Consider the following 22,725-nt stretch of genomic DNA (forward strand, 5'->3'; position numbering starts at 1 on the left):
AAACAGGAATCAACAAAGCAGCAGGAAAAACGACTGGCTTTTTAAGTTTCACGAAAACTACGGTGTGCAGGACTGGTCAAAATAGTAATCAAACAATGCAAGTGGCAAGAATCAGGAAGTGCACAGAAACGAGAAGCTCGGTGCACACTGGGATCGGGCAAGCGTCTGGGAGAAGATTGTAGCAAGACTGGATCCTGAGGTAAAATCCTGCCTAGTTAGGAAATCTCTCTGTCTTTCTCTCTCTCTCTCTCTCTTTTTTTTTTTTTGAGACGGAGTTTCACTCTTGTTGCCCAGGCTGGAGTGCAATGACGCGATCTTGGCTCACTGCAACCTCCGCCTCCTGGGTTTAAGCGATTCTCCTGCCTCAGCTTCCCGAGTAGCTGGGATTACAGGCATGTGCCACCATGCCTGGCTAATTTTGTATTTTTAGTAGAGACGGGGTTTCTCCATGTTGGTCAGACTGGTCTTGAACTCCCAATCTAGGGTGATCTGCCCACCTCGGCCTCCCAAAGTGCTGGAATTACAGGCCTGAGCCACCGCGCCCAGCCCTCCCTTTTTTTTTTTTTTTTTTTTTTTTTTTTTTTTTTTTTTTTAAGAGGAGACAGTCCGAGGATATGAGCAATCTGAAGTCCATAGTTTAATTAGGTGAGTGTGTACACTTGATAAGAGAGATAGATATGTTGCAATTGTGAGTAGGTTATATTAATAACAAAATCCTTACTCATTTCCTGCTATGCAAGAGGTCAGAAGAAACTAACTAGGTTATAGATGACGTTAATCCTTCTGTGAATGTTGATTAGAAGGTGCTCACCTGATGTCACAGATGAGCTAATTGCAAACATGCCCGCAATCCTAGATGAACTTTGGAGGACCTCTTGATTTATATAGTGATTCATGAATGGGTGCACTCTTCATCTACTTCCTTTTTTGAGAACCTGAGCCACCAATCCTAAGCACTGGCATAGAAGCATGCAAAGTCTTAAAGCATCAGCAGTTTTATAGATTTGGGCCCATCATAAAAATATAAAACAAAGTGAATAAGGTCATCCACGTGAAAGATGATCTGCTTTGTATTATGGACACATTTTGGCCCCATCTTGATTTTTTTTTCTCTCTACCATTTCCTGTAACTGGCCTGTTTTGAGTGATGTATTGGAGAGAAGGCCTGTGTCAGATATCTTCAGCTGCCTGTCATGAGTAATTAAAACCAGTTGTGTTATTGCTTTCCTTAGTTCCAGCTGACTCTTTGATGCTTTGGTGTCCATGCCAAAAAACTACCTCTTATAATCATCAGAGGCCAGTGTTTTTGCAGAGGTCACTGCAAGCTAATTAAGCAAATATGTGAAAAATAGTTTTAAATTATCTCTATTAGTGGAGTGTGTGTATACATGTATTTAGAGTGGGGGTTGAGGAGAGACTTTTAAAACAATAGCTGACTTCCAGAGCTAGTAATTTGGTGTCAGAGAACTACGTATATATGGCACTTTTGTACATTCATTAAGTTGGCACAATTTGATCTTTTGTTGCATGACAGACACTGTATTAGTTTCAGCAAATAAACATGAGTCAGTAATGGTACAGATAGATACATAAATGATAGTAATAATTCAGTATAAAATGGACTAAATGAGTGGTATATACAAAAAGTTAAAATAATATAGGTAAAAGAATAACTCACTCCATCTCTGGGATTTGAGGGAGGTTACAGAGATTCATTCATTGAACACATTTTTTGGTTTTGTTTTGTTCTGTTTTTTGGAGACAGAGTCTTGCTGTTTCGCCCAGGCTGCAGCGCAGTGACATGATCTTGGCTCACTGCAACCTCCGCCTACCACGTGCAAGTGATTCTGGTGCCCCAGCCTCCCAAGTAGCTGGGATTATGGGCGTGTGGCTAATTTTTTGTATTTTTAGTAGAGACGGGGTTTTGCCATGTTGCCCAGGCTGGTCTCGAACTCCTGAGCTCAAGTAATGCACCTACCTCGGCCTCCCAAAGTGCTGGGATTACAGGCATGAGCCATCGTGCCCGGCCTCAACACATTTTTTAATGCGTACTATGTGCCAGGCACTGCTCAAGGATCTCAGGCTACATCCAGGAATAAAACCAAGGTTCCTGGCCTTATAGAGCTTATATTCTAGGAGAGGTGGAGAGGTCGTAAATATAAATAAGTGAATTGTTTTTATGTTAGAAAGTGGTGGGGAAGGGAATAGAATAGAAAAGGGGATTGGAATTCACAGGGGATGTTTGTAACTTCCAAGAGTGGTCGGTATGGCTTCATTGAAGAGGTGGCATTTGAGAAAAGAAATGCAAAGATGAGGGCATAAGCCATGTTGATCTGGGGGAAAAGGGAATAGCTAGTGCAATGCCCTAAGTCTTGAGCATACGTGGCCCATTTGAGAGATAGCAAGAGGTCAGTGCAGCTGTAGCAGTGAATGAAGGAGAGAGTGTAGTCATATATGAGGTTCAGGAATATGACTGGGGCAAGATTATGTCGGATCTTGTAGGTCATTGAAAGGATTTTCACTTTTATTCTGAGTGAGAAGCGGAGCATTGCAGAGAAGTGACATATGACTTGTGTCTTAAAAAGATTCCTTGCTTCTGTGTCAAGAAATGATAACTGGAGTAAGAATGGAAGCAAGGAGACCAGTTAGCCCAGGACTTGGTAAACTATGGTTCATGATCCAAATCTGGCTTATTGCTTTTTGTAAATAAACTTTTATTGGGACATAGCCAGGCCCATTTGCATTACCATAATAGAGGTGAGTGGTTGCCACAATGACTGTATGGCCCATGAAACAAAGAAATACTTACTATATTATTCCCTATGTAAAACGTTGCTGTCCCCTATGTTAGAATATTGCTGCATTTCAGGAGAGAGGTGATGGTGGCTCAGACCAGGGTGTAGCACTGAAAGTAGTGAGAAGCGTTTGGGTTCTGCATATACACAAAACTAAAACCAACTAGATTTGCTGAATGGTTGGGTGAGAGGGTGTAATAAAGGAAAAGTCAAAGGTGAATGTCAAATGTTTGGCCTGAACTACCAGGAGAACATAGTTTCTATCATTTGAGATAGGGAAAGTTGGTGGTAAAACAGTTTTCATGGTGAAAGAAGATCAGGAATTAGAGCAGCTCAAACTCAACATTGGTGAGTGTTGGTATGACACCAAGTGAATGTGTTGAGGAGCCAATTGAATATGCAAATCTAAGTTCAGGAGAGACTACTAGGCTGGAGATGGAATATTGGGAGCCATCAGCATAGAGATACTGTTTAAGGTCATGATTCTGGATGAGATTACCAAAGGAATGAGTAAAAACAGAGAAAAGAACAAAGGATGAATCCTAGAATGCATAATCATTAAGTTTGGGAAGAAAAGGAAAAACCATTAAAGGATACGAAGGAGGACTGACCAATAAAATAGACCAGTAAATTAAATCAAGAGTAGGGTGTTCTGGAAGCCAAATGAAGAAAGTTTATCCAGGAGGGCAGAGGAATCGAATATATCAAATAATTCTAATAAGTCAGATAAGAAGAGAACTGATAATTGACTGTTGCAATTTTGGTAGACTAGGTAGGACCAAAAATTGGATTGGAATAGATACAATTAAGTTTGGAAAGAGAAGAATTAGAGAGAAGGAGTACAGAAAACTCTTTCAAGGAGTTTTTGCTGGAAAGAGAGACAAATTTGCAAGCGAGTAAGGCAATGTCAGGCAAGAGAAGTAGGATTAAGAGAAAGATTCTTGTTTATAAGATGGAAGAAATCATTTTTCATATAATTTCAACTTTTGTTTTAGATTCAGGGGTATATGTGCAGGTTTGTTACATGGATATATTGTGTGATGCTGATGTTTGGGGTATGATTGATTCTGTCACCCAGGTAGTGAGCATAGTACCCAATAGTTTTTCAACCCTTGCCTACCTCTCTTCCTTCCCCCTCTAGGAGTCCCCAGTGTCTACTGTTGCCATCTTTACGTCTGTGAGTACCCAATGCATAGCTTTCACTTACAAGTGAGAACATGTGGTATTTGTTTTTCTGTTCCTGAATTAATTCACTTAGGATAATGGTCTCCAGCTGCATCCATGTTGCAGCAAAGGACATAAGTTCATTCTTTTTTATGACCATGTATTATTCGATGGTGTATATGTACCACATTTTCTTTATCTAATCCACTATTGATGGACACCTAGGTTGATTCCATGTCTTTGCTATTGTGAATATTGCTGCAGTGAACATACACATGCATGTGTCTTTTTGGTAGAATGATTTGTTTTCCTTTGGGAATATAGCCAGTAATGGGATTACTGGGTGGAACAGTTGTTTCATTTTAAGTTCTTTGAGAAATTTCCAAACTTCTTTCCACAGTGGCTGAACTAATTTACGTTATTTCCAGCAGTGTATAAGCATTCCTTTTTCTCTGCAGCCTCGTTAGTGTCTGCTGTTTTTTGACTTTTTAATAATAGCCATTCTGTCTGGTGTCGGATGGTATCTTATTGTGGTATTGACTTGCAATTTCTCTGATGATTAGTGATGTTGAACATTTTTTTCATGTTTGTTGGCTGCTTGGATGTTTTCTTTTGAGAAGCGTCTGTTCATGTCTTTTGCCCACTTTTTAATGAGGTTATTTGTTTTTTGCTTACTGAATTGTTTAAGTTCCTTATAGATCCTGGATATTAGAACTTTATCATATGCATATTGTGAATGTTTTCTCTCATTCTGTAGGTTGTCTGTTTATTTTGTTAATGGTTTCTTTGGCTGTGCAGAAGCTCTTTGGTTTAATTATGTCCCATTTGTCAAATTCTATTTTTGTTGCAATGCTTTTGAGGATTTAGTCATAAATTATTTCCAAGGCCAATGTCCAGAATGGTGATTCCTAGGTTTTCTTCTAGGATTCTTATAGTTTGAGCTGAAGGTGGAAGAAATAATTTTATTGTGTATATGTATATTGATGGGAAAGATTTGATAGAGATGGAAAAATTAATGATTTAAGAGAGGAATTGCTAGCATAATATCATTGAGTAGTTAAGACAAGATAGAATCTGGTTTGCAAATGGGAGGATTGAATTTTAAATAGGAACATGATAAATAAATCCTCCCTAGAAGCAGGTGGGAGTTTATGTGTGCAGATTCTGGAGGGGGTGGTGAGAGTCTATGGAAATCTTTTTTTACTTGCTTTATTTTTCTAAGTGATGTAGAAAAAAAAAAGATCATTATCTGAGAGTAAAGATTGAGGTGGTGTATTGTGGGTTTGAGAAGAGAGGAGAAAGAACAAAATAGCCATCAAGTATATGGTAGAATGAATGCATTGGAACAGTGTAGTATGATCATCAAACAGCAGACAGGCTAACTTAAGGTTCATAATCTTGTGCATTTGTCTTCAACTCATTCTTTTGCATGGTTGTAGGCACAATGATAAATTTAAACAGGGTTGTGATTTTTTTCAAGTGAGTATAGCATGGATAAGGAATTGAGAGTGTATACAAATAACTGAATATGCTAATTAACCTTAAGATGAGTAAGTATGAAAGAGAGGATATTAATAAGGTTACAGACAGTGAAAAGATAGGAAGAGGAATGAATTGCAGATCCTGGTGAAGTTGGAATTGAGGAATTAGAGAGAATAAAGTGATAGATGGAAGTTATGGTCAGAGAATGGGATAAACTAAATTGAGATTATACAGGGATTATTGGTGATGAGAAGGTCTAGGGTTATGAACATATAACTGAATAACTGAGGTAGTATGAGGGTCAGATCACTGAAAAAGAGGAGTTTAAGAAACTGAGACGCTAGAGTGTTAGATCGAATCTCTAATGGGTGTATTGCAGTCGTCCAAGAATTAAGACATAAGTCGTATTGGATAGGGTGAAAGTGAACCAAGAACTAAAATCAGTGGGAAATAAAGGGGTATTACCTGGGGGCTGGTTGGTGACATAAACAATGAGGGATAATGGGTAATATGATTTATGTAAGATTAACCCCTAGAGTACCTACTGAGGAGAGAAAGAAAGAGAATAGTTTGGAAATAGTGATGAGGAGCAAATGTGAATCCATTGCACATATGATTTAAATTTTTACATGGGACTCCAAGAATAAATGATTTTTCTTGAGGCAGTGAGGTAGAGTCTGGGCAGGCATAGGGAAATCATTGGGCATTTAATTGCATGTGAAAAAACATGTAATTTAAGATATGGTGACTATATCCACATGGCTCAGTTATCAAGTGGGGGCATGGTGGCTACAGATGTAGAGATATCAGGACATAGTAAAAGAAGATGGAAGAAAACAAAGTTGCTGAGACTTGCTAGGTTGGGGCAGATTGTGCAAAGAGACCACCTAAGGTTTTTAGTCAGGGCACTTATCTCATCAGATTATTTCACAAAAATAAATCTTGCTACACCTTAGAAAGAGAGTTAGAGGCAAAGAAGGCAACTAAAAATCTACAGCAATAATGAAAACTACAGATAGAAGGGCTTGAACTTAGGCAGTTCAAGGTATAGATGAAACATTGGGAAGGGAAAATCAATAGGAGCTGGTGATCGTTTGGTGATCGTGGTTAGTGCGGCAAAGAAAGGAATCAAGGAAGATTTAAAGGTATTTGACTATAGCCACTGGGTAAAATATATTACCTTTTACTAGTTTAGGGAATAAAGCAGAACAACTAAGATTGATTGATAGATTATATATCTTTTAATAGGCAATAACATTGCAGAGTCCTAAGGCATACACCTTATTCTCTAGATAGATGCTTATTTATTTAATGCAACTCAGCATTTCTTAAAGTATCTTCAACACTGGTGAGGATTCCAAGAGACCAATCATATTCTCTTATCTAAACGATTTAGTCAATTTATAAATAGACTTGAGGACCAAGGATCACATATTAGTTTACTATATATAAAGCGAAGTTGGAGAATGCATCTTGGATCTGCATTCCAAACCTTCCTCCCATGTCCTACCTCTTCCTGCCTCACAAGTCTAGATCTTGGGATATGATTACCCCTGCCTGTCCACTGCACCCCATCCCCTCCCCAAAACAAAATAGTCTAGTGTGATGGGTTAATATTTGCCAAGACAGATACAAAGAGATCTACAATCTCCCTTAATCCAGGGAGAATGGACAGCCCTGACAGGAAAGGAGAAAAGGATTGACACATCTCTATGCTTTCTTTCCACAGTGAAACAGGAGCAAGCGAAAAGACCACAGCTTGCTTTGTGAGTCTAATCACTTTTCCAAATCCTTATGAGAGGAGCACTACTTTGACTGTGAGAAGGAATGAGTAAGATATAGAAAAGGGACAGAAATGTCCCCTGTTCCCTTACTGATCTCTCCTGGAAGTGGAATGGAAATCTTTGCCTCTCTATGGAAATTGAGGAATGGGGTAATAAGCACTTCCCTAGAGAGGAAAGAGTCCATGTTAGATGTAAGCAAACTGGCAATATAAGTGCAGGTAAGGTAATCTAGTCATATGTGGCCCCTAAGTAAGAAAGCATACCTCCCTATGTACAAAATGTAGGGCCAGAGCACTCTAAGGGAAACAGAAGACAGAGAACTCAGGTAATACGTTCAGAACAACAACAACAAAAAAATCAAGGTGCTGGGAAAAGATGACTGAAGCTCAGTATATCAGTTACATCAATGATTGGATCGCAGGTTGAGCTAGGTGAAAAGAGGAATGTTTAGTATATGGATGCAAAGTTGATATAAAACTCAATGGCAAGAATGCAGCCAAGACCTTGGGATGCGACCAGAGATGAGAAAGCCGCCAGAAACCAGGAAATAGACTCTTTCTATTCAAGCTTTGCTTTGCTCTGAACATATGCTTGAGTTTTCTCTTTCCTTGTGGGTGGAATTCTCTGCTCCCTAGTCCACATAACAAAACACGGGCAACCTCAGCTTCCCAGTTTGCATGTTCTGGTTTCAGCCATGGAACAAATGATGGAGTGATGGACTATCTCTGTCTTGGTAGCCCTTGCCCTTGCTTTCAATTCTCGTTTCACCGAGAATGGTCACCAATTGTTCTGGCAGAGTCTCACTTCTTGTCCTATCAATCAACTGTGACCAGGGAGTAAGGTCACATTGTGCAGTATGGCTGTGTCTCTCTCTTTCTGACCACCCCCAACTCTCAGAGGCCTTTGAACCAAAGCAACTCCATCTTGAATAGGAGCTGGGCAAAATAATGCTGAGACCTACTGGGCTGCATTCCCAAGCAGTTAAGGCATTCCCAGTCACAGGATGAAATAGGAGGTCAGCACAAAATACAGGTCATAAAGACGTTGCTGATAAAACAGGCTGCAGTAAGGAAGCTGGCTAAAACCCACCATAAACCAAGATGGCAATGAGAGTGACCTCTGGTTTTCCTCACTGCTACGCTCCCACCAGCACCATGACAGTTTACAAATGCCATGGCAGTGTCAAGAAGCCACCCTCTATGGTCTAAAAAGGGGTTGCATTAAAAATCTACCCCTTATTTAGCATATAATCAAGAAATAATCATAAAAATGGGCAACCAGCAGCCCTTGGGGGCTGCTCTGCCTATGGAATAGCCATGCTTTATTCCTTTGCTTTTAAAATAAACTTGTTTTCAATTTACTCTATGGACTCTGCTCGAATTCTTTTGTGTGTGTGTGAGATCCAAGAACCCTCTGTTGGGGTCTGGATTGAGACCCCTTTCTGGTAACACAACTATGAGCTATAGGTGAGGAGCACAGTTAAAGGAGGAGGCAAGCTGGGAAGGTACTCCAAAATTGTCTTCAGTGCCTGAGTGTCTTCAGGGTCTTCGTTGTCTTCAGTGACTAAGATCAGAAAACAATAAGAAAATTTAAATTCATGTAATATGTCTGTGCTATGCCCTAGAGATACAATTAAGCAGTCTCTTGACAGGAATTCTTTAAAACAGTTTCTTGGGAAGTCAGCTCACACCTGCATTTGGAACCTTAGCAAGAATAAGAAGGCTACAATTTTCCTGCACCATTGGATTAAATACATGTACAGAAACGATTTGGGTTATTTCAAGAAGAACAAAAGGATGTCCTGGAAGAATGTCTGATTCTCACCCCCTCTAGGAATATTTGTCCAGAAGGAAAAAGTAATGTGGCAGACAGGTCCTCTGTGTCTACCAGATGTTCTTTGACAATATGTATTGTTAAAACATAAATTACATTATGAGAATCAGGCCCATCAAACAATGAAATACCTAGTGACGTTTTGAGTCCTATTCATTAGGCCTTTCTGAGTATTGCTCTGAGTCTAGCCACCATTTCTTTCTTTTTAAAAATCATATGAGTTAAGGTGTACATCATGCTATTTTGGTATACATACTGAAATTATTACAATGAGTGAGCAAATTAACATATCCGTTTCTTGAAAGGAAATGTAAGTTTATCTCTGAGATGCGAACTGTTTGGCCTTTCCTTGGATCAGAAAGTACATGAGAAGAAATTTTCTGTCTCTTCCTCACTTCAGCCCTCTGGAATTTCCTTTCAAGTGGTGGGAAAATACTAATAATAAACACTCAGTGAATGCTAAGTTCTTTACATCTATGATTTTGCTTAATTCTTTCAACAGCCCTGTGAGATAGGTGTTTGCACTTTATAAGTATAGAAATTGAGCCTTAGAGAGTTTAAGAAAATAGCCCAAGGTCATGTGACTGGTTAAAGGACCAATCACAGATTGGATCCCAGTGCTGCTGATATAAAAGTCTGTACTCTCAAAATAAACACCACCAGTATGGTGATGTCTAGGAAACATGAAAAGATTATAATAATTTATTCATATGACTCTGTTATTAGAAGAAATGGATTCAAACATTTGATTGTATATGAGAAAACCTTGGAAGTAGATTAGCAAGTAGAGCTTCATAAACTTGATGTAGTAATTTTCCTGAGTAATTACCTGAGGGTAATTTTCCATTACCCTCAGATGAGTGAAAGGAATGGCTTTCCCCTTTCACTCCCAACAAGATTCCTGTCCCACTCATGTATAATGTCAGAAGATTCTTCAGATTATTTTTTCTTTTCTTAAATTTTGATTATCTTTTATTAATACATAATATTTGTACATGTTTACGGGGTACATGTGATATTTTGTTACATGTATACAATGTGTAATGATCAAATAATGGTATTTGATATCCATCACCTCTATCATTTATCATTTCTTTATGTTGGGAACATTTTAAATCTTTCACTCTAGTTATTTTGAAATATACAATATATTGTCTATTAACTATAGTCACTGATGTGCTATTGAACACTAGAATTTATTCCTTCCATCTAACTTTATGTTTGTACTTATTAACCAACCTCCCTTCATCACTCCCTCCCCACTGTCTTCCCAGCCTCTGGTAACTCTCATTCCACTCTCTACGCTATGAGATGAACTTTTTTTTTTTCTCCATATACAGGTGAGAATGTGCAATATATGTCTTTCTGTACTTACGTCATTTAACATAATGACCTCCAGTTCCGGCCGGGCGTGGTGGCTCACGCCTGTAATCCCAGCACTTTGGGAGGCCGAGGTGGGCGGATCACAAGGTCAGGAGATCGAGACCATGGTGAAACCCCGTCTCTACTAAAAATAGAAAAAATTAGCCGGGCGTAGGGGCGGGCGCCTGTAGTCCCAGCTACTCGGGAGGCTGAGGCAGGAGAATGGCGTGAACCCGGGAGGCGGAGCTTGCAGTGAGCCGAGATTGCGCCACTGCACTCCAGCCTGGGCGACAGAGCGAGACTCCGTCTAAAAAAAAAAAAAAAAAAATGACCTCCAGTTCCATACATGTTGCTGCAGATTACAGGATTTCATTCTTTTACATGGATAAATAGTATTCCATTGTATATATACCATATTTTCTTTAACCATATATTCACTGATGGACTATTAGGTTGATTACATATCTTGGCTATTGTTAATAATGCTGCAAAAAACATAGGGGTACAGATATCCCTTTGATATATTGCTTTTCTTTCCTTTGGATAAATACATAGCAGCTGGAGTGCTGGATCTTATGATATTTGTATTTTTAGATTTTTTTTTTTTTTTTTTTAGTTCAGAGGTACATGTGCAGGATGTGCAGGTTTGTAGGTAAACGTGTGCCATGATGGTTTGCTGCACCTAGGTGGTGTCCCATCACCTAGGTATTAAGTCCAGCATCCATTAGTTATTCTTCCTTATGCCCTCCCTCCTGGCTTCTCACCCTCTGACAGGCCCTAGTGTGTGTTGTTCCCTGCCATGTGTCCATGTGTTCTCATCATTCAGCTTCCACTTATAAGTGAGAACATGCAGTATTTGGTTTTCTGTTCCTGAATTAGTTTGCTGGGAATAATGGCCTCTAGCCCATCCACGTCCCTGCAAAGGACATGATCTTGTTTATTTTTATGGCTGTATAGTATTCCATGGTGTACATGTACCACATTTTCTTTATCCAGTCTATTATTCGTGGACACTTAGGTTGATTCCGTATCTTTGCTATTGTGAATAGTGATGTAAGGAAGGGGTCCTGTTTTAATTTTCTGCATATGGTATGCAATGAACATACATGTGCATATATCTTTATAGTAGAATGATTTATATTCCTTTCGGTATATTGCCAGTAATGGGATTGATGGGTTAAATAGTATTTCTGCCTGTAGGTCTTTGAGGAGTCATCACACTGTCTTCTATAATGGTTGAACTAGTTTACACTCCCACCAACAATGTATAATTATTCTGTTTTTTCTGCAACCTCACCACCAGCATCTGTTGCTTTTTGACTTTTTTTTTTTTTTTTTTTTTTGAGACAGGGTCTCACTCTGTCACTCAGCCTGGGGTGGAGTGGCATGGTCTCGGTTCACTGCAACCTCTGCCCCCTGATCTCAAGTGATCCTCCTGCCTCAGCCTCCCGAGTAGCTGGGACCACAGATGTATGCCACCATCTCTGACTAATTTTTGTATTTTTTGCAGAGACAGGGTTTCATCATGTTGCCCAGGCTGGTCTTGAACTCCTGAGCTCAAGCATTCTGCTCACCTCAGCCTCCCAAAGTGCTGGGACTATAGGTGTGAGACACTGCACCCAGCCTTGACTTTTTGATAATAGACTTTATGACTGGAATGAGATGGTATCTCATTTTGGTTTTGATTTGCATTTCTCTAATGATCAGTGATGTTGAGCTTTTTTTGTGTGTTTCCTGGCACTATGTATGTCTTCTTTTGAGAAGTGTTTGTCCATGTCCTTTGCCCACTTTTTAGTGGGGTTGTTTGTTATTTTCTCATACATTTGTTTAAGTTCCTTGTAGATGCTGGATATTAGACCTTTGTCAGACGGATAGACTGCAAAAATTTTCTTCCATTCTGTAGGTTGTCTATTCACCCTGATGATAGTTTCTTTTGCTGTGCAGAAGCTCTTTAGTTTAATTAGATTCCATTTGTCAATTTTTGCTTTTGTTGCAATTGTTTTTGGCATTTTCATCATGAAATCTTTTACTGTGCCTGTGTCCTAAATGGCATTGCCTAGATTTTCTTCTAGGATTTTTATAGTTTTGGGTTTTACCTTTAAGTCTTTCATCCATCTTGAGTTGATTTTTGTATATGATATAAGGAAGGGGTCCTGTTTTAATTTTCTGCATATGGCTAGTCAGTTCTCTCAGCACCATTTATTAAATAGGAAATCCTTTCCCCATTGCTTGTTTTTGTCGGGTTTAAGATCAGATGGTTGCAGCTGTGCAGTCTCATTTTTGTGTTCTCTATTTTGTTACAGTGGTCTATGTGTCTGTTCTTATAGCAGTACCATGCTGTTTTGGTTACTGTAGTCTTGTAGTATAGTTTGAAGCCAGGTAGTGTGATGCCTCCAGATTTGTTGTTTTTGCTTAGGATTGTCTTGGCTATTTGAGCTCTTTTTTTAGTTCCATATGAATTTTAAAATAGTTTTTCCTAATTCTGTGAAGAATGTCAATAGTAGTTTAATGGGAATAACATTGAATCCATAAATTGCTTTGGGCAATATGGATATTTTCACAATATTGATTATTCTGAACCATGAGCATGGAATCTTTCTCCATTTGTTTGCGTCATCTCTGATTTCTTTGAGCAGTGGTTTGTAGTTCTCCTTGAAGAGGTCCTTCACTTCCCTTATTATTGTTATTCCTAGGTATCTTATTCTTTTTGTGGCAATTCTGAATGGGAGTTCATTCATGATTTGGCACTCTGCTTGCCTGTTGTTGGTGTATAGCAATTCTTGTGATTTCTGCACATTGATTTTGTATCCTGAGACTTTGCTGAAGTTGCTTTCTTTGGTCTGTAGCTATTACTGCCTCAATTTCAGAACTCATTATTTGTCTATTTGGGTAATCAGTTTCTTCTTGGCTCAGTTTTGGGAGGGTGTATGTGTCCAGGAATTTATCCATTTCTTCTAGATTTTCTAGTTTATGTGCATAGAGGTGTTTATAGTATTCTCTTGTAGTTGTTTGTATTTCTGTGGTGTCAGTAGTGATGTCCCTTTTATCATTTCTGATTGTGTTTATTTGAATCTTCTCTCTTTTTTTTTATTAGTCTAGCTAGCAGTATATCCATTTTATTATTCTTTTCAAAAAGTCAATTCCTGGATTTATTGATTTTTTGAAGGTTTTTTTTTTGTGTGTGTGTGTTTCTGTATCCTTCAGTTCAGCTCTGATATTGGTTATTTCTTGTCTTCTGCTAGCTTTGGGGTTTATTTGTTCTTAGTTCTCTAGTTCTTTTAGTTGTATGGTTAGGTTGTTAACTTGATATCATTCTAGCTTTTTGATATGGGCATTTAGTGCTATAAATTTCCCTCTTAACACTGCTTTAGCTGTATCCCGGAGATTCTGGTACATTGTATTTTTTGTCCTCAGTGGTTTCAATGAACTTCTAGATATTTGCCTTGATTTGATTATTTACCGAAGAGTCATTCACGAGCAGTTTGTTCAGTTTCCATGTAATTGTGTGGTTTTGAGTGAATTTCTTAATTTTGAGTTCTAATTTGATTGTGCTGTGATCTGAGAGACTGTTTATTATGATTTCCATGTTTTTGCGCTTGCTGAGAGGTGTTTTACTTCCAAATATGTGATCAGTTTTAGAGTAAGTGCTGTGTGGCAATGAGAAGAAGGTATATTTTGTTGTTTTTGGATGGCAAGTTCTATATATATCGGTCAGGTCCACTTGATCCAGAGCTGAGTTCAAGTCCTGAATGTCTTTGCTAATTTTCTTTCTCAATGATCTGTCTAATATTGTCATTGGGATGTGGGATGTTAAAGTCTCCCACTATTACTGTGGTGGGCGTCTAAGTTACTTTGAAAATATCTAAGAACTTGCTTTACAAATCTGGGTGCTCCTGTATCGGGTTCATGTATATTTAGGATAATTGGCTCTTCTTATTGAATTGAACCCTTTACCATTATGTAGTATCCTTTGTTTTTGATCTTTGTTGGTTTAAAGTCTGTTCTGCCAGAAACTAGTATTGCAACCCCTGCTTTTTTCTGTTTTCCATTTGCTTGGTAAATTTTTCTCCATCCCTTCATTTTGAGCCTGTGAGTGTCATTACATGTGAGATGGATCTCTTGATGACAGCATACTGATTGTCTTCGTTCTTCATCCAACTTACCACTCTGTGTCTCTTATCTGAGGCCTTTAGCCCATTTACATTTAAGGTTAGTGTTGTTATGTGTGGATTTGATCCTGTCATCATGTTGCTAGCTGGTTATTTTGCAGGCTTGTTTATGTTGTTGCTTCATAGTGTCACTGGTCTGTGTACTTCGGTGTGTTTTTGTATTGGCTCATAATGATTTTTCCTTTCCATATTTAGTGCTTCCTTCAGGAGCTCTTGCAAGGCAGCTCTATTGTTAACAAATTCTCTCCACATTTGCTTGTTTGAAAATAATCTTATTTCCCCTGTGCTTATGAAGCTCAGTTTGGCTGGATATGAAATTCTGAGTTGGAAATTCTTTTCTTCAAGAATGTTGAATTCTTAAAGAATTGACCCCCCCATCTCTTCTAGCTGGTAGGATTTCTGTGGGGAGGTCCACTGTTAATCTGATAGGCTTCCCTTTGTAGGTGATGTGGGCTTTCTCTTTGGCTGCCTTTAACATTTTTTCTTTCATTTCAACCTTGGAGAATCTGATGATTCTGTCTCTTGGGCATAATATTCTCATGAGGTATCTTACTGTTGTTCTTTGCATTTCCTGAATTTTAATGTTGGCCTGTCTTGCTAGGTTGGGGAAGTTCTCCTGGATGATATCCTTAAGTATGTTTTCCCACTTGGTTCCATTCTTTCCGTCTCTTTCAGGTACCCCAATCAGTCATAGATTTGGTCTCTTTACATAATCCCATATTTCTCAGAGGTTTGTTCATTCCTTTTCATTTTATTTCTCTATTCTTGTCTGTGTATCTTATTTCAGAATGATAGTCTTCAAGTTCTGATTTTTTTTTCCCTGCACTTGGTCTATTCTGCTATTAATACTTGTGATTGCATTGTGAAGTTCTTGTAGTGTGTTTTTCAGCTCTAACAGGTTGGTTATGTTCCTTTTTAAACTGAATGTTTTGGCTGTCAGCTCCTGTGTTGTTTTATCATGATTCTTAGCTTCTTTACATTGTGTTACAACATGTTCCTTTAGCTCAGCAAAGTTCATTATTACCCACTTTCCGAAGCCGACTTATGTCATTTTAGCCATCTCAGCCTCAGCCTTTGTTAGAGAGGTGTTGCAAGCATTTGGAGGAAAATGGGCACTCTGGCTTTTTGAGTTTTCAACATTTTTGTGTTGATTCTTTCTTATCTTGCTGGGCTTATCTACCTTCGATCTTTGAGGTTGCTGACCTTTGGATAGGATTTTTGTGGGGTGTTGTTGTTTTCTGTTTGTTTGTTTTTCTTTTAACAGCCTGGTGACTCTTCCAAATATGGGCAAAAAATATTAAGTTATGTACAAAGGACTCCTGTATAAACCTTTTGGAGTGATGGATGGCTGCTTGGTAGTGACAGTGTAATAATGGCTTCCCTGAGTCATCGTGCTATGCCTGAGGGAGGTGAGAAGTCAGAGACAACTGGTCTCAGAGAAGGAACAGTTTTTCAGCTCAACTTCGTATGGGTCAGGTTCTTCATTCCCCATGACAGGGGTTAGATTTCAGTGGTCGCTAATCTGAGGACATGATCCAGACAGAGATTAATGAGAAACCCTAACCCTCTCTGGAATGTGGGCAGAGCTTGTGACTGCAGAGCATGGCTCCAGAAAAACTGGTTTAAGAAGCCAGAAGCCCAAATTGTCTAAAGTAGGATATTAGATCCTTGGCTAAGGAAAGATGAGCACCCTGAACACAGGCCCTGGTCTGGGGCTTGGTGTGCAATGCTCAGATCATGCTCTTACCTTTTAAGTTCGACCCTGTGATGATTGGCAAGAAGGTGACTCAGTGTACAAACAGGCATATTTAAATGTTAAGTTTCCCTGAGACATTAGGATTATTTAAAATCTAAAGCATGATGATCATGGCCCCTCCTTCAGAGAAGCGTGTAAGAAGATTAATTTCAATTTTTGGTGTCCTCCTTCAAGCTGATAATAGGAATGACTTGATTCATTTGTTCAATTGTTCATTCAACTACTAAACTGACAAGTATTTTTTTGGTACCTGATATATGCCAGGTGTTATGCTAGGCACTGGGGACACAAGTAACAACGTGATTTAAGTAACTTGAAAATTTGGTGAAGAGTGGACATAAAATAAACATGCACTCAAATAAATGTATAATTTTATGTATTTATGTATTTATTTATTTAAATTTATTTATTTTGAGATGGAGTCTCTCTCTGTTGCCCAGACTGGAGTGCAGTGACACAATCTCAGCTCATTGCAACCTCTGACTCCCAGGTTCAAGCAATTCTCCTGCCTCAGCCTCCCGAGTAGCTGGGACTACAAGCATGTGCCACCATGCCTGGCTAATTTTTGTATTTTTAGTAGAGACGGGCTTTCACCATATTGGCCAGGCTGATCTCAGACTCCTGACCTTGTGATTCACCTGCCTCGGCCTCCCAAAGTGCTGGGATTAGAGGGGTGAGCCACTGCACCTGGCCCATAAATGTATAATTTTAATTGTGTTAAATGCCAAGAAAGATAATAATGGGAGTAGGAGCATCTAATTTATGTTTGAGGCTCTAAGAAGATCTTTCTCCTTAGTAAATCTTGAATTCTTTGGGGATCCCACTTACGGAAGGTTTATGAAATGAGGACTGCAGTAAGATTCTCTGATGGGATCTCCATAAAAAATCAGAGGATATAAGTGGATTTGGAAGCAGAATAAATTTCCTTTCTGGTCTGCACATTCTCTCACACCATACATTAGCCAGATATGTGTTATTCCCAGTTTCATTCCCAGCACCTAGACACAATGGCTAGCATGTAGTAGGTATTCATTAACGTTAATTGAATATATGAATAACTTAAAAGCTGACATTTTAATACTTACCTGTTTTTGTTTAAGTTGTTCAGAGCAGAGCTGAAAGTAGGAGACGGAATCAGAATATGTGAAAAGCTTGTGAACAATACCAGACAGAAAAAGATAGCGAAGTCAAAGACCAGTTGGAAGGAAAAGGAATTATCTCATATTGAGACTTACAGGTCAGGATGAGGCAACAGGTTCCTGCCAGTAAAGCTTTTCATTCCAGCCTTAGTGACTATCATCTAGGCCTTCATGCCAGGATGGCAGAGAAATGCTGACTCTGCTCTTCACTGCCCTCCCACAGACTTTCAGTTATGAGATGAGCAAGTTCTGGGGATCTGATATACTGCATGGGTGGTGAGGGATGTATTAATGAATTTGGTCGTGGTGATACAAATATCAAGTCATCATGTTCTACATTTTGAATATATACAATCTATTTGTCACTTAAATATTTTTATCAAGAAATAAAGAAAATGAGAAGAAACCTCTTCAACTCTGGGGACACCAATAAGTCAGGTAATGGCAGAATGAGGAGGAAGGAGAAGTATGGAGAGTTTGAAATAGAGAACAATGAATCAAATGTATTTTCCTTTTTTTTGTCCATCATAACAAACTTTCTAAGATATGGAAAGTTTATTTTGGTTTAACTTTAGGTAACCCTATTGATATGGCCAAGTTTCCACACTAATGTCAACAGTGGAATTGTGTAGGCTCTCAAATGAGGGATAATGTAGAAATGATCACTGGCTGGGATAGGACATTGTAATACTTGCCTAGTCTTCCATCTAAAAGTAGTTAACTTACTTAGCTTCAGTGGGCAAAGAATACATCTGGTGACCCACTTAAAATAGGCCACACTTAAAGCTGTCCTGTGTTAAAGGAGACTCTCTTAAATGGACCACCCCGAATGTTACATGAGATGGTGTCTTTCTGCCAATAAGGTTAGCAGTGTTTTATAAATAAAAAGACGATGTTAGGGAGAAGGGTTCTTCCCCCCCTTTCTCTTTGTCTCTGCCTCTGTACGTCTGTCTTTTAATTCACATAGAGAATTTTATTATATAAATCTTCTGCTAATCTGTGCAATGACAAAGCAATTTCAACCCAGGAAAAATGATTCTACTCCCTTGCCTCTTACGTGAGATAAGACTGTTTCAGTTTTGTGAAAAACTAGGGCAGACTACATTCTACAGAAGCAACTTTTCTAAGTGACAGTAGATCCTCTAATCACTTCTTGGTTCCTACAGGACTTCTGCTGGGTCCCTGAAAGAAACCTCACATTCAGGGCGGAAAACGAAACATAGGCTAGTTGACAGCTGCTTCAAGAATGCAGTTGCTGGCTATCTCCTGACAGGGGGTTCTGTTGTGCTTTGAAGAATAATATGAAAATTCAAGCTCAGAATAAGCTTCTGTAATTTGAAAATTAAAACTCCACCCTAAACCTTCACCAGCATGTGAAGCCAAATCCTTTTAGATGTGCAAGAGGGATCTGTTTACTTTGTATGGAAAATCATTTTCTTTTTATTAGCAAGCTCCAGGGTTTCCTGATGATCTGAAGGGCTCCTGCCTTTCTGAGGGCAGTCCTGAGGCACTCTTGGCACAAATAGAGGCCAGAGAGATTGGAAATATTATTTTGCAACATTTTCTGCCTGGTTTTAAAGTCAAGGAAGACAAATGGTTCAGATAATTTCAGCAATACCTTTGAATGTGAATTGCCTCGTCCTGAGCTGACCTAGTGAGGTTAAAATCAAACCAAACCCAAACAAACAAAAAAATAAAAATAAAAACTGAAACCAACATACCATGAACAACTCTTCCCTTCCTCAGCCAGCCTGTTTGACCCAGAAAAAGGTAGCTATCTTTTTCCTATTATCAAAACCAACAGAAGAATCTGCTCATTGCTTTTTGCACTCATGATGGGGAAGGGCGGGGTGGGGTGGGTAGCAGGGGGTTCAGTAATTGTCTTAGTATTTCTTTTTCTTTTTCTTTTTTTTTTCTGCTATAACAGAATATCACAGAGTGGGCAACTTATAAACAATAGTAGTTTATTTGGCTCACAGTTCTGGAGGCTGAGAAGTCCAAGATCAAGGGACCATATCTAGTGAGGGCCTTCTTGCTGCATTACAACATAGCAGAAGGCATCACATGGTGAGAGAACATGACATTTAACATAAGATTGAATTCACAGCCTCAAGTCCTTTTATAATTGGCATTTATCCATTTATGAGGGCAGGAGTCCTCATGGGAGTCCTCATGATTTAAACACATCCCATTAGGCCCCACCTCCCACCACTGTTGCACTTGGGATTAAGTTTCCAACATATGCCTTTTGGGGGACACATTTAAACCATTACAGTTGTCATTAAATCTTTTTCTTGATGTCACCATGCTCACTTTTATCTTCTTCCTGTTGTTGAATTGTTCACCTCTAACAAGCAAGCCATCCTGATTTGTTCTCATCTCACCTTAAATTCCACTAAGAGACCTCCTTTATCAGATTTATCTTGAACATTCTAGCCCACAGTTATCTCCCCATCTCTCACCTATAGCAGAAATATTATTCAGGTCCCCAAGCAGTCTACTGCTGGAATCCAGGTATTTTTTTCCACTCCCTTGCCTCTTATGTGAAATAAGACTGTTTCTAGCAGTCTTCTAACTTTTGTGAGCTACAAGATCATCCCTGGATTTCCTACCCAGAGACTAAAACCCTTGAATTTCAGTAGACTTTAGACTTCTTGGTTCAACCACAGCTCCACCAGTGACTCCACTGTCAGCTCCCTCTGCCAGCTCCCTCTGCCTTTTAAATGCTGTGCAACCCACACTCCCCTTTTCTCTCTACTTTAACATCCATTCACCGACCTAAGATCTGCTCTTTGTTCATGTTTCCCAGCCTCCAGCTTTTCTAGTGCCAATGTGCTCCATTTTTGGAGTAATCCTGTCTGTCAACTGTGGTTCATTGTAAAATGAGCATGCCCTAACCTGCACTTCCAGGTGGCTTCATGATATTATTGTAATTACATTCCCTGACTACCGTAGGCAAAATGAAACACATGCTATGAAAGTAGGTATGTGTTATGCTGGTTCACAAGGCAAACTTGAAAAGAAAATGAGTAAGGTCTCCTTAGGACCTTTTCCACTGATTGGCCCCTTCTTCGAATGGGGGTTCATAATAGTCACTGCTTCTCTACCAATAGCATGAAATGCTTGCTTCTGGATCTTGTTTTTAAGTCTTTAGAACAGAGAGGTGATGATAAGTAGGTATTGTAATAAAGCTTCACTAGTGTACTTGATAAACCTCTATTTTTTTTTTTTTTTTAGTTGGAGTCTCGCTCTGTTGCCCAGGCTGGAGTGCAGTGGTGTGATCTTGGCTCACTGCAACCTCCATCTCCCAGGTTCAAGCGATTCTCCTGTCTCAGCCTCCCAAGTAGCTGGGATTACAGGCACACACTACCCCCTCTTGGCTAGCTTTTTGTATTTTTAGTAGAGACGGGGTTTCAGCATGTTGGCCAGCCTGGACTCGAACTCCTGACCTTAGGTGATCCACTTGCCTTCGCCTCCCAAAGTGCTGGGACTACAAGCCTGAACCACTGCGCCCAGCCTAGTGTACTTGATAATCTTATGTGCACTGTGAAGTTTGAGAAAAGATAAGAGTGGGGTAATGGGTAGAGATGGTTTCACTAAAGAACAACCTTGGGCCTGGTGCTAAATAGTTACTTTGTGTATGTTCCTTATTTAAATGTGGCAAGAAACTTTCATTTCAGACTTATCAATGGATGAGACTTTTTAGGGTTTATTTCCTAGCTGCTAATTTTCTGGATTTGTTATTTAGAGCATGAACTTAAGAAGCTGAGAAATATGAGTTCAAATCATTCTTGTTTTCTGTGGGTAAGCATTTTAGTCCTTTAAAATAGGATTATCAATTTCTCGTCTGTAAAATATGGGAGTGACAACGCCTACTTAATGGGATTGATGTGACAAATAACTGAGATATTTTAATCAAGGTGTGAATTACAGTGACCGTTCTACAGTAGATACTCAGTAAGTGAGAGCAGTGGTTATAACCTAGAAATATGCTTCTGGCCAGGGAGGAGACACCCAGAATCAATCCTGTTGGTATTAAAATTTTTTCTTTAAGGTTTTGCAGATAAAAAGTAAGGCCATGGTTCATAAAGATTCTGAGCTCAGAGTGATGGACTCTTGGGTTCTCACAGAGCTAGTGAGGAAAAAATGAAAGGGAAAGTCAGCATATACACACACACACACACATGTGCACACACACCCCACCCCTCAGTCTTTCAGATAGGGTCTTTAACAGTAAACCAAGGTTCACTTACAGAGTTCCCATAACAAATGAGCATATGGTGAGCATTTGACAGCGAGAAATACATATCCTTTAAGGAAGCTCTTAAGTTCTCGCAAATTCAATAAGAATAGAAGAATGTTTTAAAAATCAGAAGACATCGGAAACACAGGGAAACTCTCAGTAGTTTATTCTTTGTTAAAACTTGCAACATAGAGGTGTCTGTCTACATGTAGCCCTCTGAGTTAGGATGCATTCCTCCACACTACAGCCTGGAGAAAACAGATCTGCGTGTCCTTTAATCCCTGACCATTGTAGATCAAGTTACTTCTTTGAAAGAACTTTTCTTTCTCTAGCCAACTAAATGAATAGAAAATGATGTACTTAATTGTTTTCTAAATTGCAATTTTCTCCCACAGATGTTTTTTATCAGTGTTGAGCCCAGTGGACTCTGTCAGTCACATGGGGAGATGAAGTCATGTGGTAATAAAAGAGACGGGGTTGGGGGAGGAAGGGAAATACCATACAGTATATTGTCTAATTGAAAAATGTGCCACATAAATGCTGAACTTGAAATCTCTCCCTCCCCAAGGGCTACTCGTGACAAACAATGCACACATCTTCTGCACTGGAAAGATTAGACTTCTCCCCTTTCTCCATTATTAATTCAGGTCAATGCAAGAGTTTCCTTTTTTTTTCCCCCCCTTTTTTGGGTTAAGTCATTCTACTGGAATTGTGCTGCAAGGTAAGATTCCAAAGTGAAATCTTAAATGCAAAGGTGATGGCATCTGATCTAAAGGGTGAAGGTTACAGTGATGATGATAAGGGATAGCGTTAGATTAAACTCTAACTTTGTAGAAGGAAGATGAGAACTAACAACAATATCCATGGACGTGTCTGAGAAATGATTGCTGAGAAATGATAATGCAACCTAAAATGTTGGGGAGGCTGGGAGAATTACAGCACTTGGAAAATTCAGAAAGGCTCAGGCTTCAATGCCTGTTAATGAAAGCTGGAACCAT

The 22,725-nt window shown here is 39.2% G+C and overlaps 1 long non-coding RNA gene across 2 annotated transcripts in view; it reads left to right on the forward strand.

The window, feature by feature from the left end:
* Positions 1 to 63: 63 nt before the first annotated feature.
* Positions 64 to 22,725, forward strand: part of LOC139355306 (uncharacterized) — a 32,048-nt gene continuing 9,386 nt past the window's right edge. For both annotated transcript variants that reach the window (XR_011611014.1, XR_011611013.1), the window contains exon 1: positions 64 to 199. This is a non-coding gene — a long non-coding RNA (uncharacterized lncRNA). The remainder of the gene's footprint in view (positions 200 to 22,725) is intronic.

The sequence above is a fragment of the Macaca nemestrina genome, chromosome 1 (genome assembly GCF_043159975.1).
Source record: "Macaca nemestrina isolate mMacNem1 chromosome 1, mMacNem.hap1, whole genome shotgun sequence".
NCBI lineage: Eukaryota > Metazoa > Chordata > Mammalia > Primates > Cercopithecidae > Macaca > Macaca nemestrina.